We start from the raw sequence: 19,425 nt of genomic DNA, 5'->3' as shown, positions 1-19,425 counted from the left end.
TCTATCCCAGTTGTTGATTCTTGCTTTTATTTTTTGTACTATGGGAGTCCTGTTAAGGAAGTCTGATCCTAAGCCAACAAGTTGAAGATTTGGACATACTTTTTCTTCTATAAGAAGCAGGGTCTCTGGTCTGATTCGGAGGTCCTTGATCCACTTTGATTTGAGTTTTGTGTAGGGTGAGAGATAGGGGTTTAATTTCATTCTATTGCATACGGTTTTCCAGTTTTTCCAGCACCATTTCTTAAAGAGGCTATATTTTCTCCATTGCATATTTTTGGAACGTTTGTCTAGTATGAGAAAATTGTATTTATTTGGGTTTGTGTCCATGTCCTCTATTCTGTACCATTGATCTACCTGTCTATTTTGGTACCAATACCATGCCATTTTTGTTACTATTGCTTTGTAGTAGAGTTGAAGATCTGGTATTGCAAAACTCCCTGCTTCGCTTTTGCTACTGAGGATTGCTTTACCTATTCTAGGTTTTTTATTCTTCCAGATGAATTTCATAATTGTTTGCTCTATTTCTGAAACGTACATCATTGGGATTTTAATTGGAATTGCATTGAATCTGTATAGCACTTTAGGTAGTATAGCCATTTTGACAATATTAATTCTGCCTATCCAGGAACATGGGAGATCTTTCCATCTTCTAAGGTTTTCTTTAATTTCTTTCTTTAGTGTTCTGTAGTTCTCATTGTAGAGGTCTTTCACCTCTTTTGTGAGATTCATTCCCAAGTTTTTATTTTTTTCGATGCTATTGTGAATGGGGTAGTTTTCCTAATTTCACTTTCTGAAGATTCATCACTTTTGTATAAAAATGCATTGGATTTATGAGCATTGATCTTGTAACCTGCTACTTTACTGAATTCACTTATGAGTTCTAAAAGTTTTCTGATGGAATTTCCAGGTTCCTCTAAATATATAATCATGTCATCAGCGAACAGGGATAGTTTGAGTTCTTCTTTGCCTATTCGTATCCCTTTAATTTCTTTGGTTTGTCTAATTGCTCTGGCTTGTTTCTCAAGGACAATGTTGAATAGGAGTTGTGAACGAGGGCATCTCTGCCTTGTTCCAATTTTAGGGGGAACGCTTTCAGTTTTTCACCATTTGGAATGATATTGGCCATGGGCTTAGCGTAGATGGCCTTTATAATGTTAAGGAAAGTTCCCACTACCCCAATTTTTTCTAGTGTTTTGAGCATGAAGGGATGCTGTATTTTTTCGAATGCTTTTCTGCATCTATTGAAATAATCATGTGATTCTTATCTTTAAGTTTGTTGATATGGTGAATGAAATTTATTGATTTCCCAATGTTGAACAAACCTTGCATCCCTGGGATAAAACCCACTTTATTGTGGTGCACTATTTTTTAATATGTTTTTGTATGCGATTTGCTAAAATTTTGTTGAGAATTTTTGCGTTGATGTTCATTAAGGATATTGGTCTGAAATTTTCTTTCCTCGATGTGTCTCTGTCTGGTTTAGGTATCAGGGTGATATTGGCTTCAGAGAACGAGATTGGGAGGGTTTCCTCCTCTTCTATTTCATGGAATACTTTGAGCAGTATTGGAATGAGCTCTTGTTTAAAGGTTTTGTAGAACTTGGCTGAGAACCCATCTGGTGCCGGACTTTTCTTTGTTGGTAGGCTTTTGATGACCTCTTCTAATTCATTGCTTGAAATTGGTTTATTTAGGTTGTGTATGTTCTCCTCATTCAGATAAGGATATGATTTCATATGTCTCTAGAAATTTGTTGATGTGTTCGAAGTTTTCTGTTTTGTTGGAGTATAGATTTTCAAAATAGCTCCTTATTTTGTTTTGTTTTTCAGTCGTGTCTGTTGTGATGTTTCCTTGTTCATTCCGAATTTTAGTAATTTGAGTTTTCTCCCTCTTTCTCTTTGTTAGTGTGGCTAAGGTTTATCAATTTTATTTTTTTTTCAATGAACCAACTATTTATTTTGTTAATTTTTCCAATTGTTTCTTTTGTTTCAATTTCGTTGATTTCGGCTCTGATTTTAACTATTTCCTGTCTTCTACTACTTTTGGTATTGGTCTGCTCTTCTTTTTCTAGCACTTTGAGCTGTAGCGCTAAGTCATTTATTTGTTGATTTCTACCTCTTTTTTTGAATGCATCCCATGAAATAAATCCTCCTCTAAGTACTGCTTTCATAGTGTCCCAGAGATTTTGATATGATGTGTCTTTGTTCTCGTTTACTTCTAAGAATTTTTTTATTTCCCTCCTGATATCTTCTGTTATCCATTCATCATATAATAGGTGTGTTATTTAATCTCCAGGTATTGGAGAAGTTTCTGTTTTTCATTCTGTCATTTATTTCTAATTTCTATCCATTATGATCTGATAGAGTACAAGGTAGTATCTCTATCTTCTTGTATTTGCTAACAGTAGCTTTGTGGCATAAAATATGGTCTATTTTAGAGAAGGATCCATGTGCTGCTGAGATGAAAGTGTATTCGTTCTTTGTTGGATGGTGTATTCAATATATGTCCATTAAGTCTAAATTGTTGATTGTTTTGTTGAGATCTATAGTTTCCTTATTCAATTTTTGTTTGGACGATCTATCCAGTGGTGAGAGAGGTGTGTTAAAATCGCCTAGTATTATTGTGTTGTGGTCTATTTGATTTCTGGAATTGAGAAGGATTTGTTTGATGTATGTGGATCAGCCAATGTTTGGTGCATAGATATTTATGATTGTTATGTCTTGCTGATTTATGCTTCCCTTAAGCAGCATGTAATGTCCTACTTTATCCCTTCTGACTAGTTTTGGTTTGAAGTCCACATTATCTGAAATGAGGATGGATACTCCAGCTTTTTTGCTGTGTCCATGTGCATGGTATGTTTTTCCCATCCTTTCACCTTTAGTCTATGGGTGTCTCTTTCTATGAGATTAGTCTCTTGCAGGCAGCATATTTTTGGATTTTTCTTTTAAATCCAATCTGCCACTCTTTGTCTTTTGATTGATGAGTTCAGGCCATTAACATTCAGGGTAATTATTGTGATATTACTTGTATTCCCAGTCATTTGACTCATATTTGTTTTTGACATGATTTGGTTTCTCCTTTATTTGGCTATTCTTTAGACTAGCGCCTCCTGTTGCTGATTTGCATCGTTGTTTTTCATCTCTTCCTCATGGAATATTTTGCTGAGAATGTTCTGTAATGCTCCTTTCTTTTTGTAAATTCCTTTAGCTTTTGTTTGTCATGGAAGGATCTTATTTCATCGTCAAATTTGAAGGTAAGTTTTGGTGGGTATAAGATTCTTGGTTGGCATCCGTTTTCTTTCAGGTCTTGGTAAATGTTGTTCCAGGCCCTTATAGCATTTAGTGTCTGGATTGAAAAATCTGCTGATATTCTTCTTGGTTTCCCTCTGAATGTAATTTGATTCTTTTCTCTCGCGGCCTTTAAAATTCTGTCTTTATTTTGTATGTTAGGTATTTTCTAAATAATGTGACTTGCTATGGGTCTGTTGTAATTTTGTGTGTGTGGAGTTCTATAAACCTCTTGTACTTGGTTTTCCATTTCATTCTTCAGATTTGGGAAATTTTCTGATATTATTTCATTGAATAGATTGTTCATTCCTTTGGTTTGTTTCTCTAAGCCTTCCTCAATCCCAATAATTCTTAAGTTTGGCCTTTTCATGATATCCCATAATTCTTGTAGTTTCTGTTCATGATTTCTTACCATCTTCTCTGTTTGGCCAACTTTGTTTTCAAGATTAAATAATTTGTCTTCAATGTCTGAGGTTCTGTCTTCCAGGTGTTCTATTCTATTTGTTATGCTTTCTATATTTGTCATGGGCTTAGCATAGATGGCCTTTACAATTTTAAGGAATGTTCCCACTATCCATATTTTTGCTAGTGTTTTTAACATGAAGGGGTGCTGTATTTTATCAAATGCTTTTTCTGCATCTATTGAAATAATCATGTGATTCTTGACTTTAAGTCTATTGATATGGTGAATGACATTTATTGATTTCCTGATGTTGAACCAACCTTGCATCCCTGAGAAGAAACCCACTTGATCATGGTGCACTATCTTTTTAATATGTTTTTGTATGCGATTTGCTAAAATTTTGTTGAGAATCTTTGCGTTGATGTTCATTAAGGATATTGGTCTGAAATTTTCTTTCCTCGATGTGTCTCTGTCTGGTTTAGGTATCAGGGTAATATTGGCTTCATAGAATGAGTTTGGGAGGGTTCCGTCCTCTTCTATTTTATGGAATACTTTGAGAAGTATTGGAATGAACTCTTCTTTAAAGGTTTTGTAGAACTCGTCTGAGAACCCATCTGGTCCTGAACATTTCTTTGTTGGTAGTCTTTTGATGACTTCTTCTATTTCATTACTTGATATTGGTCTATTTAAATTGTGTATGTCCTCCTTGTTCAGTTTAGGCAATTCATATGTCTGTAGAAACCTGTTGATGTCTTCGAAATTTTCTATTTTTTTGGAGTATAGGTTTTCAAAATAGCTTCTAATTATGTTTTGTATTTCAGTCGTGTCTGTTGTGATATTTCCATGTTCATTCCAAGTTTTAGTGTTTTGGGTTTTCTCTTGGTTTGCTCTTCTTTTTCTAGGGCTTTGAGCTGTAGTGTTAGGTCATTTATTTTTTGAGTTTTATTCTTTTATTAAATGCGCTCCATGAAATAAACCTTCCTCTAAGTACTACTTTCATGGTGTCCCAGAGATTTTGATATGATGTCTCTTTGTTCTCGTTTACCTCTAAAAATTTTTTAATTTCCTTCCCAGTATCTTCTGTTATTCATTCATCATATAATAGCATATTGTTGAATCTCCAGGTGTTAGAGTAGTTTCTGTTTTTTACTCTCTCATTTATTTCTAACTTCAATCCATTATGATCTGATAGAACACAAGGTAGTGTTTCTGTCTTCTTGTATTTGCTGACATTAGCTTTGTGGCACAATATATGGTCTATTTTAGAGAAGGATCCATGTGCTGCTGAGAAGAAAGTGTATTCGCTCTTGGTTGGATGGTATATTCTATAAATGTCTGTTAAATCTAAATTATTGATTGTTTTATTGAGATCTGGCATTTCTTTGTTCAATTTTTGTTTGGAAGATCTGTCCAGTGGTGAGAGAGGCGTGTTAAAATCACCTAGTATTATTGTGTTATGCTCTATTTGGTTTCTAAAATTGAGAAGGATTTGTTTAACATTAATGGATGAGCCACTGTTTGGGGCATAGATGTTTATGATTGTTATATCTTGCTGATTTATGCTTCCCTTAATCAGTATGAAATGTCCTTCTTTATCCCTTCTGACTAACATTGGCTTGAAGTACATATTATCTGAAATGAGGATGGATACTCCAGCTTTTTTGCTGAGTCCATGTGCATGGTATGTTTTTCCCCATCCTTTCACCTTTAGTCTGTGGGAATCTCTTTTTATGAGATGAGTCTCTTGCAGGCAGCATACTGTTGGGATTTTTTTAAAATCCAATCTGCCAGTCTATGTCTTTTGATTTATGAGATGAGGCCATTAACATTCAGGGTATTATTCAGATATGATTTGTATTCCTGGGCATTTGGCTCATTTTTTTTGTGACATGACTTGATTTCTCCTTTATTTGGTCATTACTGTTTTAAAGCAGATTCCCCAGTGCTGCTCATCAGCACCACGGGCAACATATTGTTGGATCTTTCTTTTTAATCCAATCTGCCAGTCTATGTCTTTTGATTGATGAATTCAGGCCATTAACATTCAGGGTTATTATTGAGATATGATTTGTATTCGCGGTCATTTGGTTCATATTTAAAATTTTTGACACATCTTGGTTCCTCCTTTATTTGACAGTTCCTTTAGGATAATTCCTCCCTTTCCTGATTTGCTTCTTTGTGTTTTATCTCTTCCTCATGAAATATGTTGCTGAGAATGTTCTGTAATGTTGGCTTTCTTTTTGTAAATTCTTTTCGCTTTTGTTTATCATGGAATGATTTTATTTCATTGCCAACTTTGAAGATAGGTATTGCTGGGTATAAGATTATTGGTTGGCATCCATTTTCTTTCAGAGTTTGAAAAATGTTGTTCCAGGTCCTTCTAGCTTTTAGCGTGTGGATTGAAAAATCTGCTGATATCCGTATTGGTTTGCCCCTGAATGTAATTTGTTTCTTTTCTCTCACAGCCTTTAAAATTCTGTCTTTATATTGTGTGTTAGGTATTTTCATTACAATGTGCCTTGGTGTGGGCCTGTTGTAATTTTGTGTATTTGGAGTCCTATAAGCCTCTTGAACTTGATTTTCATTTCATTCTTCAGATTTGGGAAATTTTCTGATATTATTTCATTGAATAGATTGTTCATTCCTTTGGTTTGTTTCTCTAAGCCTTCCTCAATCCCAATAATTCTCAAATTTGGTCTTTTCATGATATCCCATAGTTCTTGCAGATTCTGTTCATAATTTCTTACCATCTTCTCTCTTTGTTCAACTTTGTTTTCGAGATTAAATATTTTGTCTTCAATATCTGAAGTTCTGTCTTCCAGGTGTTCTATCCTATTGGTTATGCTTTATATGGAGTTCTTAATTTGGTTTATTGTTTCCTTCATTTCAAGGATTTCTGTTTGGTTTTTTATCATTATCTCTAACTCTTTATTGACGTGATCTTTTGCTTCCTGAGTTTGCTCTGTTAACTGTCGATTGGTGCGATCATTCAATGCCTGCAGTTGCTCTTTCATCTCATTGTTTGTTTCCCTAATCATTTTAATTATGTACATTCTGAACTCCCTTTTTGTCATTTCGTCTGCCATGCTGTCATTGGATTTTATTGATGTAACATGTAGATTTGTTTGGGGCATTTTCTTCTCTTGTTTTCTCATATTGTTCAGTAATCAGTGGGTCATTAAGATATTGCAGATTTCCTCTATCGACTTATAATGTCCCTGAAGATTGCTAGTATATCCCTTCTTATCCTTCAGTAGCCTGAAGTCTTGGAGGAAGTTGATGATAATGCAGAGCTCCACGAAGAAGCTGCCTCTCTAGGGGTGGTGACCCTCAGGTGGCGTATATTCCCTGCTAGTGGACAGAGGTGCCTCCACTTGTTGACCAATGGTCATCCAAAGGGGAACTAGGCTGCAGGCTGAGTCAAGGCCTGTTTGTGCCTGTGCCTCTGGTTTTATCGTCCCTGTGGGAAAACCTCCCCCAGCAGGGAAGACTCACTCACTGGGGACACCTCGCTGGTCAGTTGCCCTTCTAGAGGTTCCCCTCAATCTACAACTCCCACCTGGGCTGGGCTGTCTTCCTCTGCAATGTTCCCAGGGGCCCGGACCTATGTCCTGGGCCTGGGAGCCTCCCCTTCGCAGGGGAGTCTCCTTAGGCTGCCTCTCCCAGAGAATCTGCCCGCAGTCCTGGAAACTTCGCTCCGCCCCTAGGCATGTCTCTGTGCGGCTCTTCTGGCAAGAAACCACCTAGTTCCTGGGACCCTGCTCTGCACCTAATCGCATGACTATGCGGCCCCTCCTCTGGGCCGCCACTTGGAGCCCCGTACAATAGCCCTGATACCCAGAGACCCACCACACATCTCCTCTTTCAGACAGTGGCCAAGTTTCCGTCGCAGTCACTAGGAGTCCAAGCAACTCACTTCGCGTCTCCTTCTCCCGCCAACCGCCCGTAGCCCTAGGCAGTCACTCCGAGTCCAAGTGACCCGCCATGTTCCTCCTCCTCCTCCTCAGGGTAGCCCCACGGCTGTTCAGGAGCAGTGGCTCCAAGACCAAGTGACCCTCCACGCTCCTCCTCCAGGCAGGCCACTGGTGTTCAGGAGTGGTCGCTTTGAGTGCAATCAACTCACCACTCGCCTCCTCCTCTGGCAACCAGCTGTGGCTCTGATGCAGTCACTCCTAGATGAAGCGACCCACCGTGTTCCTCCTCCAGGCGGGCCACTGGTGTTCTGGAGCAGTTTTTCTGAGTTCAAACAGCTCGCCATGCAGCTCCTCCTCTGGCAACTGCCTGTGGCTCTGATACAGTCACTCCAGGGTCAAGTGACCCGCCGCCCTCCTCCTCTTCCTCCGGGCAACCTCCCGGTGTTCAGGAGTGCTCACTCTGAGTTCAAACAGTTCACCATGCAGCTCCACCTCTGGCAACCACCTGTGGCACTGATGCAGTCACTCCTAGTTCAAGCGACCCGGCGAGCTTCTCCTCTTCCTCCAGGCAGCTCCCCGTTGTTCAGAAGTAATCGTTCTGAGTCCAAACAGCTCGCCACGCAGCTCCTCCTCAGACAGTCGCCCGGAGCTCCAGTGGTTGCTCCAAGTCCAAGCACTGTGCTGAGCCGCCTCCTCTACGATGATCCCAGTTGTCAGTGTTTACTGCTCCAGCAGGGGGATAGGCGTCTCGCCGAGTAACTCTACTTCACAAAGTTTCCTGCGTTCTGGGGCTACCGCCCCATCCGGGACGCCTTCCCAATGGCAGAGAGTCACCTGGCGGCTTTGAGTTGGTCCCAAGTCTCTAACTATCTCCTCTTTTGAATCTTGCATCCTGGAGCAATGTAAAACACAGCTGCCCTCTAGTCTGCCATCTTGAAAACCTAATTTTATTCTTTATGACTAAAATTGCATTGTGTATATGTACTGCAGTTTCTTTATCCATTCATCTATTGAAGGGCATATAGGGTGTTTCCACAATCTGGCTATTGTGAATTGAGCAGCTATGAACATTGATGTGGCTGCATCATTGTAGTATGCTGATTTTAAGTCCTTTGGGTATCGGCCAAGGAGTGGGATAGCTGCGTCAAATGGTGGTTCTATTCCAAGCTTTCTGAGGAATCTCCACACTGCTTTCCAGAGTGGCTGCACTAATTTGAAACCCCACCAGCAATGTATGAGTGTACCTTTCTCCCCACATCCTCGCCAACACCTATTTTTGCTTGTATTCTTGATAATCACCATTCTAATTGGGTGAGATGGTATCTTAGGGTAGTTTTGATTTGCATTTCTCTTATTACTAGAGATGTTGAACATTTTTTCATATATCTGTTGATTGCTTGTAAATCTTCTGTGAAGTGACTGTTCATTTCCTTAGCCCATTTGATTGGACTATTTGTATTCTTGGTGTAAAGTTTTTTGAGTTCTTTATAGATTCTGGAGATTAGTGCTCTATCTGAGGAGTGTGTGGCAAAGATTTTCTCCCAATCTGTAGGCTCTCTGTCTTCACGTTACTGATCATTTTCTTTGCTGAGAAAAAGTTTATTAGTTTGAATCTATCCCAATTAAAGATTTCTCCTTTTATTTCTTGTGCTTTGGTAGTAAAGTTAATGAAGTTTTATCCTAAGACAACGTGATGAAGATTTGGACCTTCTTTTTGTTCTATAAGGTGCAGGGTCTCTGGTCTGATTTAAGAACCTTGATTCATTTTGAATTGAGTTTTGTGCAGGTTGAGAGATAGGGATTTAGTTTCATTCTGCTGCATATAGATTTCCAGTTTTCCAGGACCATTTTTTAAACAGGTTATCTTTTCTCCATTGTGTTTTTGGCACCTTTGTCTAGTATAAGAAAATTGTATTTATTTGGGACTGTCTCTGTGTCCTCTATTTTGTACCATTGTTCTACCTGTCTATTTTGGTGCCATTTTTGTTACTATTGCTCTATAGTATAGTTGGAGTTCTGGTATTGTGATACCCCCTGCTTCACTCTTCCTGCTAAAGATTCCTTTGGTTATTCTGGATCTCTTATTTTTCCAAATAAATTTCATGATTGCTTGCTCTATTTCTATGAGGTACATCATTGGGATTTTAATTGGAATTGCATTGAATTTATATATAACTTTTGGTACTATGGTCATTTTGACCACATTAATTCTGCCTATCCAAGAACATGGTATATCTTTCTATCTTCTAAAGTTTTCTTTAATTTCTTTCTTTCGTGTTCTGTAGTTCTCATTGTAGAGGTCATTCACCTCTTTTTATAGATTGATTCCCAAGTATTTTATATTTTTGAGGCTATTGTGAATGGGGTAGTTTTCCTAATTTCTCTTTCAGAGGATTCATCACTTATGAATAAAAATGCATTAAATTTATGAGCATTGATTTTATATCCTGCCACTTTACTGAATTCATTTCTGAGTTCTAGAAGTTTTTGGGTGGAATGCTTCAGCTCCTCTAAATATAGAATCATGTCATCAGCAAATAGGGATAGTTTGTGTTCTTCTTTTCCTATTCATATCCCTTTAATTTCCTTGGTCTGTCTAATTGCTCTGGCTAGAGTTTCAAGGACAATGTTGAATAGAATTGGTGAGAGAGGACATCCCTGCCTTCTTCCAGTTTTTAGGGGGAATGCTTTCAGATTTTCTCCATTTAGAATGATATTGGCCATGGGTTTAGAATAGATACCCTTTAAAATGTTGAACAATGTTTCTACTATCCCTAATTTTTCTACTGTTTTGAGCATGAAGGGATGTTGTATTTTATCAAATGCTTTTTCTGCATCTATTGAAATAATCATGTGATTCTTGACTGTAAGTCTTTTGATGTGGTGAATTAAATTTATTGATTTCCAGATGTTGAACCAACCTTGCTTCCCTGGGATAAAACCCACTTGTCCATGGTGCACTATATTTTTAATATATTTTTGTATGCAATTTGCTAAAATTTTGTTTAAGAATTTTTGCATGTATGTTCATTATGAATATTGGTCTGAAATTTTCTTTCCTCAATATGTCTCTGTCTGGTTTTGGTATCAGGGTGATATTTGCATCTTAGAATGAGTGAGATAGCGTTCCCTCCTCTTCTAATTTATGGAACACTTTGAAGAGTATTGGAATGAGCTCTTCTTTGAAAGTCTTGTAGAACTCGCCTGAAAATCCATTTGGTCCCGGACTTTTCTTTGTTGGTAGGCGCTTAATGACTTCTTCTATTTCATTGCTTGAAATTCATCTGTTTATATTGTGTATGTCTTCCTGATTCAGTTTGGGTGTATCATATGTCTCTAGAAACCTGTTTCTCTTTTGTTCAAGTATAAATTTTCAAAATAGATTCTAATTATATTTTGTATTTCTATAGTGTCTGTCATGATATTTCCTTTTTCATCCTGAATTTTAGTAATTTGAGTTTTCTCTCTCCTTCTCTTTGTTAGTGTGACTAAGGGTTTATCAATTTTGTCCATTTTTCCAAAGAACTGACTTTTTATTTTGTCAATTTTTTCAATTGTTTCTTTGGTTTCAATTTCATTGATTCCAGCTCTGAGAAAGAATGGCTTTTGCTGGTAAAAGGATGGAGTTAGAGAATATTATGCTAAGTGAAACAAGCCAATCCCAAATAACCAAAGGCTGAGTGTTTTCTCTGATATGTGAATGCTAATTCACAATAAGGGGGAGGGTGAATGGGGAAGAATAGAGTTTCCTCATACTATGTAGGGAGGAGTAAAAGTAGGGGAGGGGATGGGGGAAGTAATGATAGTAGACTGAAACAGACATTATTTCCTCATGTACCTATATGACTGCATGACCAATGTGACCTACAATATGTATAATCAGAAATATGAGAAATTATACTCCATTTATGTATGATTTTTGAAAATGTATAAATGCATTCCACTGTCATGCATAACTAACTAGAATAAAAAATTGTTTTAATAAGAGTGTGAAGAGAGGACCTAAAAAATGGGAGAAGATCACAGACTTCTGCACTTCAGAGCCATAGCATTCAGAATAAACAAAGAACTTAAAAACCTTAACACCAGAAAACAAATATCCCAATTAATAACTGGGCAAAAGAAATCAAAACACACTGCTGAAAAGAAAATGTACAAGTGCTGAAGAAATACAAGGAAACATGGTAAAAATCTCTAGAAATTAGGGAGATTAAAATTAAAACTATGATGATATTGCATCTCACTCCAGTCAGAATGGCAGTTATCAAGAACACAAATAGCAACAAATATTGACCAGAATGTGGGGAAATTGTACATTCCTGCATTGTTGATGGCACTGAAAATTGGAACAACCACTCTGGAAAGCAGTATGGAGATTCCTAATAAACTAGGAATGGAACCACCATGTGACCCAGCTACACCACTCCTCAGTATATTTCCAAAGGATTTTAAATGAGTATTCTACAGTCATGCAGGCACATCAATGTTTACAGCACCTCAATTCACAAGAGACAAGCTACAGAACCAACCTGGGTGTCCTTCAACAGATGAATTGAAAAAGAAAATGTGGAGTATATACACAATGGGGTATTACTCAGCCATAATGAAGGATGGCATTATGCATCTGTTGGTAAATGGATGAACCTGGAGACTCTCTCACTAAATGAAATAAGTCAAATCCAAAAAGCCAAAGGTTAAATATTTTCTCTCATATAGGGCAGCTAGTCCAAAGTGAGGAAGAAAAGAGAGAGGGGGAGAGAGAGACAGAGAAAGAGAGAGAAGGTCTTTCATCAAAATAGAAAAAGATCTGTGATGCAGCACCCAGCGTGGCCCCTGGAGAGGTCGGCAGTGCGGGCTGCCAGGCCTCGGGTCCAGACTCAGTGCCGGCGAATACAGGGTGACTGTCGGTCAAGCAGAGAGCTCATCATGAGGAAGACGGGCGCAGCGCTGTGCACCAACCTTTAGGTCTCGCATCCTCAACGCCTGCTGTTTCGGGGACGCCTGGCATGCTGGGGAGTCAGGGGTCGGTGGGCCAGCTTGTCGGCCTCGGACGGTGTCGGACCTCCAAGGCCCTAGAGCCTCTGGAGTTACCACGGGAGGACAGAACGGGACGTGATGCCACCGTAGAGGAAGAAGAGAGGTGGAGCATGGTGTGGTGACGTCCTCCCAAGATGGCGGAGAGAGAGTGAAGAAAGTGTTCCCCCTGGGTGGCGGTGTATCAAGGGTAAAATTCCATTCTGATATCAAAATGCAGTATTCACACCACTGTGAGCACCTTTTAGAGAGACTGAACAAACAAAGGGAAGCAGAGTCAGGTGAAGGCTGATGGATTTCAGAAACTGTTGGAGTTTATATACACAGGAACTTTAAATCTTGACAGTTGGAATGTTAAAGAAACAGATAGTCATCAGGCTGCTGACTATCTCAAAGTGGAAGAGGTAGTAACTAAATGTAAAATAAAGATGGAAAATTTTGCTTTTATTTCTAATCCCTCTTCTACGGAGATATCTAGTATTACTGGAAACATTGAATTGAATCAATAAACTTGTCTTCTTACTCTTCGAGATTATAACAATTGGGAAAAATCAGAAGAATCTACAGATTTAGTTCAGGCAAATTCTAAACGAGGAGCTTTAGCAAAGAAATCTTCTCAAACTAAAAAGAAGAAAAAAGCTTTCAACTCCCAGAAAACAGGGCAGAATAAAACAGTGCAATATCCCAGTGACATTTTAGAGAATGCATCTGTTGAATTATTTCTTGATGCAAATAAACTGTCCACACCTGTATTCGAACAAGTTACACAAAGAGACAATTCAGAACTCGAGCTGACGTCGTTTGTGGAGAATACCTTTCCTGCCATTGTGCAAACTGAGTGAAATGGAAGTGTGGAAAATCACAGCCAAATTGTGCTCTGAAAGAACACTCTTTGTCTAATATAGCCAGTGTCAAGAGTCCTTATGAGCTGGAGAACTCTGGGGAAGAACTGGATCAGAGGTATTCCAAGGCCAAGCCAATGTGTAACACATGTGGGAAAGTGTTTTCTAAAGCCAGCAGCTTGAGAAGGCACATGAGAATACATAAAGGAGTGAAACCTTATGTTTGCCACTTGTGTGGAAAAGCATTTACCCAGTGTAATCAACTGAAAACGCACGTAAGAACTCTTACAGGTGAGAGGCCATACAAATGTGAATTATGTGATAAAGGATTTGCTCAGAAATGCCAGCTAGTCTTCCATAGTCGCATGCATCATGGTGAGGAAAATCCCTATAAATATGATGCATGCAATTTACAATTTGCAACTTCTAGCAATCTCAAGATTCATGCAAGGAAGCACAGTGGAGAGAAGTCATATGTTTGTGATAGATGTGGACAGAGATTTGCCCAGGCCAGCACACTGACCTATCATGTCCATAGGCATACTGGAGAAAAGCCTTATGTGTGTGACACCTGTGGAAAGGCATTTGCTGTCTCTAGTTCTCTTATCACTCATTCTCAAAAACATACAGGTGAAAAACCATACATATGTGGTATTTGTGGGAAAAGTTTTATTTCCTCAGGAGAACTCAACAAACACTTTCGATCCCATACAGGTGAAAGACCATTTATCTGTGAATTATGTGAAAATTCTTACACAGATATTAAAAATTTCAAGAAACACAAAACAAAAGTCTATTCTATCGTCAATGGTTCCTCTATGGCACTCCTCTGAAGACTCTCACATATATCCTCCGTGGTTCACCTAGGGTACCCTCCTGAGGGTTCTCACTCGTATTATCAATGGTTCCTCTAGGGCACCCCCCCTGAAGTCTCTCACAGACTGTATAGTTTGTTTCTCTAGGGCACCCTCATAAGAATACTCACAGGAATCTATTATGGTTCCTCTAGTGTACCTGCCTGACAACTCTCACAGGCATCCTTCAGTTTTCCTCTAGGGCACTCTCCTGAGAATTCTCACAGGGATCCTCTGTGGTTTCTCTAAGGCACCCCCTGAAGACTCTCACACGTATCCTCTATGGTTCTTCTTGAGCACTCTCCTGAAGTCTCTCACAGGCATCCTCCAAGTTTCCTCGAAGGTACCCTCCTTAGGATTTTTACAGGCATCCTCCACGGTTCCTCTAGTGCACCCCCATGAAGACTCTCACAAGCAGGCTCCATGGTTCATCTAGGGAACATTTCTGAAGACTCCCACACACAGTCACCATGGCCTCTCCAGACAACCTTCTGAGGACTCTGAAAGGTGTCCTCCATGGTATCGCTTGGGCACCCTCCTGAGGACTCTTGCAGGCAGTATCATGGTTCCTCTAGGGCACCCTCCTGAAGAATTTCATGGGTATCCTCCATGGAACCTTTAGGGCACCCTTCTGAAGACGCTTACAGGCAGTCTACATGGTTACTCTAGGGTACCCTTCTGAGGAGTCTCACAGGTATCCTCCATGGTTCCTCTAGGGAACCCTCCTGAGGACTCTCACAGCCAGTTTCCATGGTTCCTTTAGGGTACTCCTCAGAGGACTCTCAGGTACCTTCTATGGTTCCTCTAGGGCACTTTCCTGAGAAATTTCATGAATATCCTCCACGTTTACTCTAGGGCACCCTCCTGAGGACTCTCACAAGCATTCTCAATGGTTCCTGTATTTTACCCTCCTGAAGAATCTCACAGATTCCTCCATGGTTCCTCCAGGGCACCATCCGAAGGTGTCTTACAGGTATCTTCCATTGTTCTTCTATGGCACAGTCCTGAAAACTCTCACAGGTTTCTTTCATGGTTCCTCTGGGCACCCACCTAAAGACTCTCACAATTGTCCTGCATGTTTCCTCTAGGCCACTCCCCTGAGGACACTCACACGTGTCCTCCGTGGTTCCTCTAGGGCACCCTCCTGAGGACTCTCACAAGTATCTTCCATGGATCCTCCACGGCACCCTCCTGAGGACTTATACAGGTATCCCCCTTGGTTGCCGTAGGGCACTGCACTGAGGACTCTTACACGTATACTCCAAGGTTCCTCTAGGGCAATTACCTGAGGACACCATCATGTATCCTCCATGGTTGCTATAGGAAACCCTCCTGTAGACTCTAAGTGGCAGTCACCATTGTTCCTCTTGGGCACTCCACTGAGGACTCTCAAATGTATCCTCCATTGTTCCTTGAGGGCACACTCCTGAGGACACTCACAGGCATCCTCCTTGTTTCCTCTATGTCAGCACCCTGAAGATTTTCCCAGTCAATCTCCATGTTTTCTCTGGGGCACCCTCCTGTGGACTCTCACAGTTATCCTCCATGGTTCCACTACAGCACCCTCCTAAAGATTCTCACATGTGTCCTTAATGGTTCCTCTGGGCACCATCCTAAAGAACCTCATAGGCATCCTGAATGGATCCTCTAGGGCACCCTCCTGAGGACTCTCAGAATTATCCTCCATGGTTCCTTTAGGCACTCCCTGGAGGACTCTCACAGGTGTCCTCCATGTTTGCTCTAGAGCACTCCCCTGAAGATTCTCACAATTATCCTTTATGGTTGCTCTAGGGCACCCTCCTGAGGACTCTCACACGTATCATCAATGGTTCCTCTGGGGCACTTTCCTGAAGACCCTCACAGGTGTCCTCCATGGTTCCTCTAGGCCACTCCCCTGAGGATTCCTACAGATATTCTCCATGGTTACTCTAGGGAATTCTCCTGAAGATTTTTACAGGTATCTTCCATTGATGCACTAGGGCACCCTCCTGAGGTCTCTCAACAGCATCCTCCATTTTTCTAGGGCACTCTCCTGAGAATTCTCACAGGTATCTTCTATTGTTCCACTAGGGCACTCCCCTCCGGATTCTCACAGATATCCTCCATGTTTTCTCTATGGAACCCTCCTGAGGAATCTCACAGTTATCCTCTATGTTTCTTCTATGGCACTCTCCTGAGGACTCTCACTGGCAGTCTCCATGGCTCCTTTAGGGAACCCTCCTTGGCTGCATCCTGTGGATTACAGTACCTTCTCAGGATGAAATCTGGTTCCTAGAGGCCCTTGATTGATTCAGCTTTAACTTTTGGGATACCACAAGGAAATTTCATTCAGTCTGTCTTGATTGAGGACTACCAAAAATGCTGAATGTTGTAAACAGAAAGACCACAAAGTTTTTTTTGATGTGTAGAAGTACAGAATTTTAAACTGTCTGTCATCAAAGACATAAAACTTTAAATCATAAAAGCAAAATTTAATTTTTACTTTCACCAAAATGGGAGAAAGAAAGAATATTCAACAAAATAAAAAGTAATATGTATTTTGAAATTAGATGAATTTTCAAGATGTAAAATACATAGAAACACAAGAGCTTTGTAAGTTTTTATATGGGGTGTGTGGGAGGCAGTCAGATCAATCATTACCCCTTGTGTATTTAGGAATAGAATAATTGAGAATATGTTAGACTAAAATTTTTAAAAATTGAGAAATTCTGGTTGGTAGAATTTTAGTGCAGTCATACGTGGATTGAAAACAGGAGAGATAGTAAAGATTTGAACATGAATATTGGTTTTGCTAATGTGGACTTCTGAGAATTGAATTGACAGTTCAGAATTTTGGAGGTTAGTTGTCTAGATGGCATCTGAGGCTATTTAGAATGACTCACTAAGAGTGCCACATAGAATAATATCTACTGCAACAACAACGAAAGAAATCCCACCACATTTATCTATGTGTTGAGTGCTTGTTCACTTTTAAAATTTTTGATGTGAATACTTTTGACGATACATAGAAATATTGCTGATGCTTCCTTCAAAAAGTGAGCATGCACATATTTCTCTGTGGATTTTCTGACCTATTAATTATTTAAATGCATTTTTAACAGATATATAAGAAGTTAAGTTTGATCACAGTTCATGATTGTTTGAAGATGCTGCTTGTTAAAACCTCTTCACTGCCTGGTGCTATTGTCCGGACTTCAGCAGTCTACAGCACATCCTGATTCTTAATTAAGTGAAAATATTGTTTTGTATTATTCTTAAATTTCAACCACAAGAAATATTGTGTGTAGAACATACAGTTGAGCTAGTGTGTTATCTGATTAAACATTTGAAATACTTGCGATTTCACTTTACCTATTTCACCTCTCCATACTTCAAAACATTGGAACTGATGCATATTTCACTTATAATGATATTCTCCAACTCTATCTATTTGCCCATTAATGTCATAATTTTATTCTCTTTCATGACTGAATAATATTCCAGTGTGTACATATACCACTGTTTCTTTTTTTTTTTTTTAACTGAACTCAGTGTTGAACCCCTGAGCCTCTATCCTGAACTATATTCATAGCCACCCCCTAACATTTTAAAAATGTTTTTTGAGATAGGGTTTTGCTAAGTTGCTGAGTCTGGCCTTGAACTTGTGGTCTTCCTAGCTCAGCCTCCCTGATAGATGGGATTACAGGTGTGCACCACTGTGCACAGCTTGCATATAGGTTTCAAAAAGTACTTAGGTATTTATGTTTCTAAGAGTTATTATTAAAGTCATCTGCATCTTCAATATATTTTCTTTTTGTTTAACTAGTTTTTTTAATTGAGCATTTTAAGTTGCTTAATATTCTAAACATGCCTTTGATTAAACAATTTTGTACTTTCTTTAGTCTGGAATGCTCATTGACAATTAGGTTTTACTTTGTTTGTTGCTTTTAATTTACCATTAAAAGTTGTACTAAAAATCTTCAAAAGTTTATGCTACATTAACAAATTACTTAGTATTCATTAGTAGAAGCAAAATTATGGGCTCCAAGTTTATTGAGATCTTTAAAATTTTGGATGTCAAATTATTTCTGAAAAGCAATATCTTATAAATTTTTTGCTAGATTATATTTTTTTAGAGTTGCCCTAGGTTTACATCAAAACTGAGCAGAAAACACAAAAAGTTCCCCAATGTCTCATTTCTACATGTGTACAACCCTCTCCACTATGATATCTCACAATATTGCAATACATTTGCTCCAATCATGAACCTATATTGATACATCATCAGCAACAGACCATTCCCAATTTCAGTGATAATACCACTAATACTTGACTCCATAATTCCCAGCACCCAAACACCAGGATGGGACCCATATCACTCAGTGGAGTTCCCCAAACATGTCTTATGATTCTTTATGGCAGCAACTACTAATTTAAAGTCTCAGTTGTTTTCTGTTCTCTTAAGCAGCATATCCAGACCACATAAATCAATCTGTATCTTGACTGCTAAAGCTCTCTATTTTTCTGAAAATTTCTACATGCACAAGAAACTTCAGAGAAAGCCACATCTCCCAATTATCAGAGACTTCTCCTATTTCCCTCATGGAGTAGGACTTCTGAGAATTTCCCTTGCTTTCTTGTTATAGGCCCCCCAACATCATTCCTTCTCCCACTACCTGGGGAACTGTTGTTACCACTGTTTTAGAAATCCTGTGACCAAAAACCTCCCTGATTTTTGTCTACCTGCAATCAAAGGTTCCCAAAAGAATTAGAAAAACTGGAGGTGAGAAGCAGGTAAGCCATTTGATTATCTCAAAAGAATTACTTGTGCTTAAAGGGATAAATTGCTGGGATTCTAGAAATTACAGAACTGCTTTACTGAGAAAAGAGTAGAGAGTGGAAGAGTGATCAGAGTACCTTCCAACCTTCTTTCATATAAAGGGTTTGCTGTCTTTCTTCAAAGGCATTATGATAAAAAGGGTAAAAACAAAGATTTGAAAATCTTTGCTTAGCATAGGATATCAACAGTGGAGAAAGCTATACATATATAGAATAAGAGACACATGAGACCCTTCCGTACTCTCTGCTCAATTTTGCTGCAAATCCAAAGATGCT

At 39.1% G+C, this 19,425-nt stretch overlaps 1 pseudogene; it reads left to right on the top strand.

Annotated features, from left to right (window-relative positions):
- Nucleotides 1–12,849: 12,849 nt before the first annotated feature.
- Nucleotides 12,850–14,310, top strand: LOC124989405 (myoneurin-like; annotated as a pseudogene).
- Nucleotides 14,311–19,425: the final 5,115 nt, after the last annotated feature.

The sequence above is a fragment of the Sciurus carolinensis genome, chromosome 7 (assembly GCF_902686445.1).
Source record: "Sciurus carolinensis chromosome 7, mSciCar1.2, whole genome shotgun sequence".
Lineage (NCBI taxonomy): Eukaryota > Metazoa > Chordata > Mammalia > Rodentia > Sciuridae > Sciurus > Sciurus carolinensis.
The sequence above is the reverse complement of the archived record's forward strand: the minus strand, read 5'-3'. Positions and strand labels throughout refer to the sequence as shown.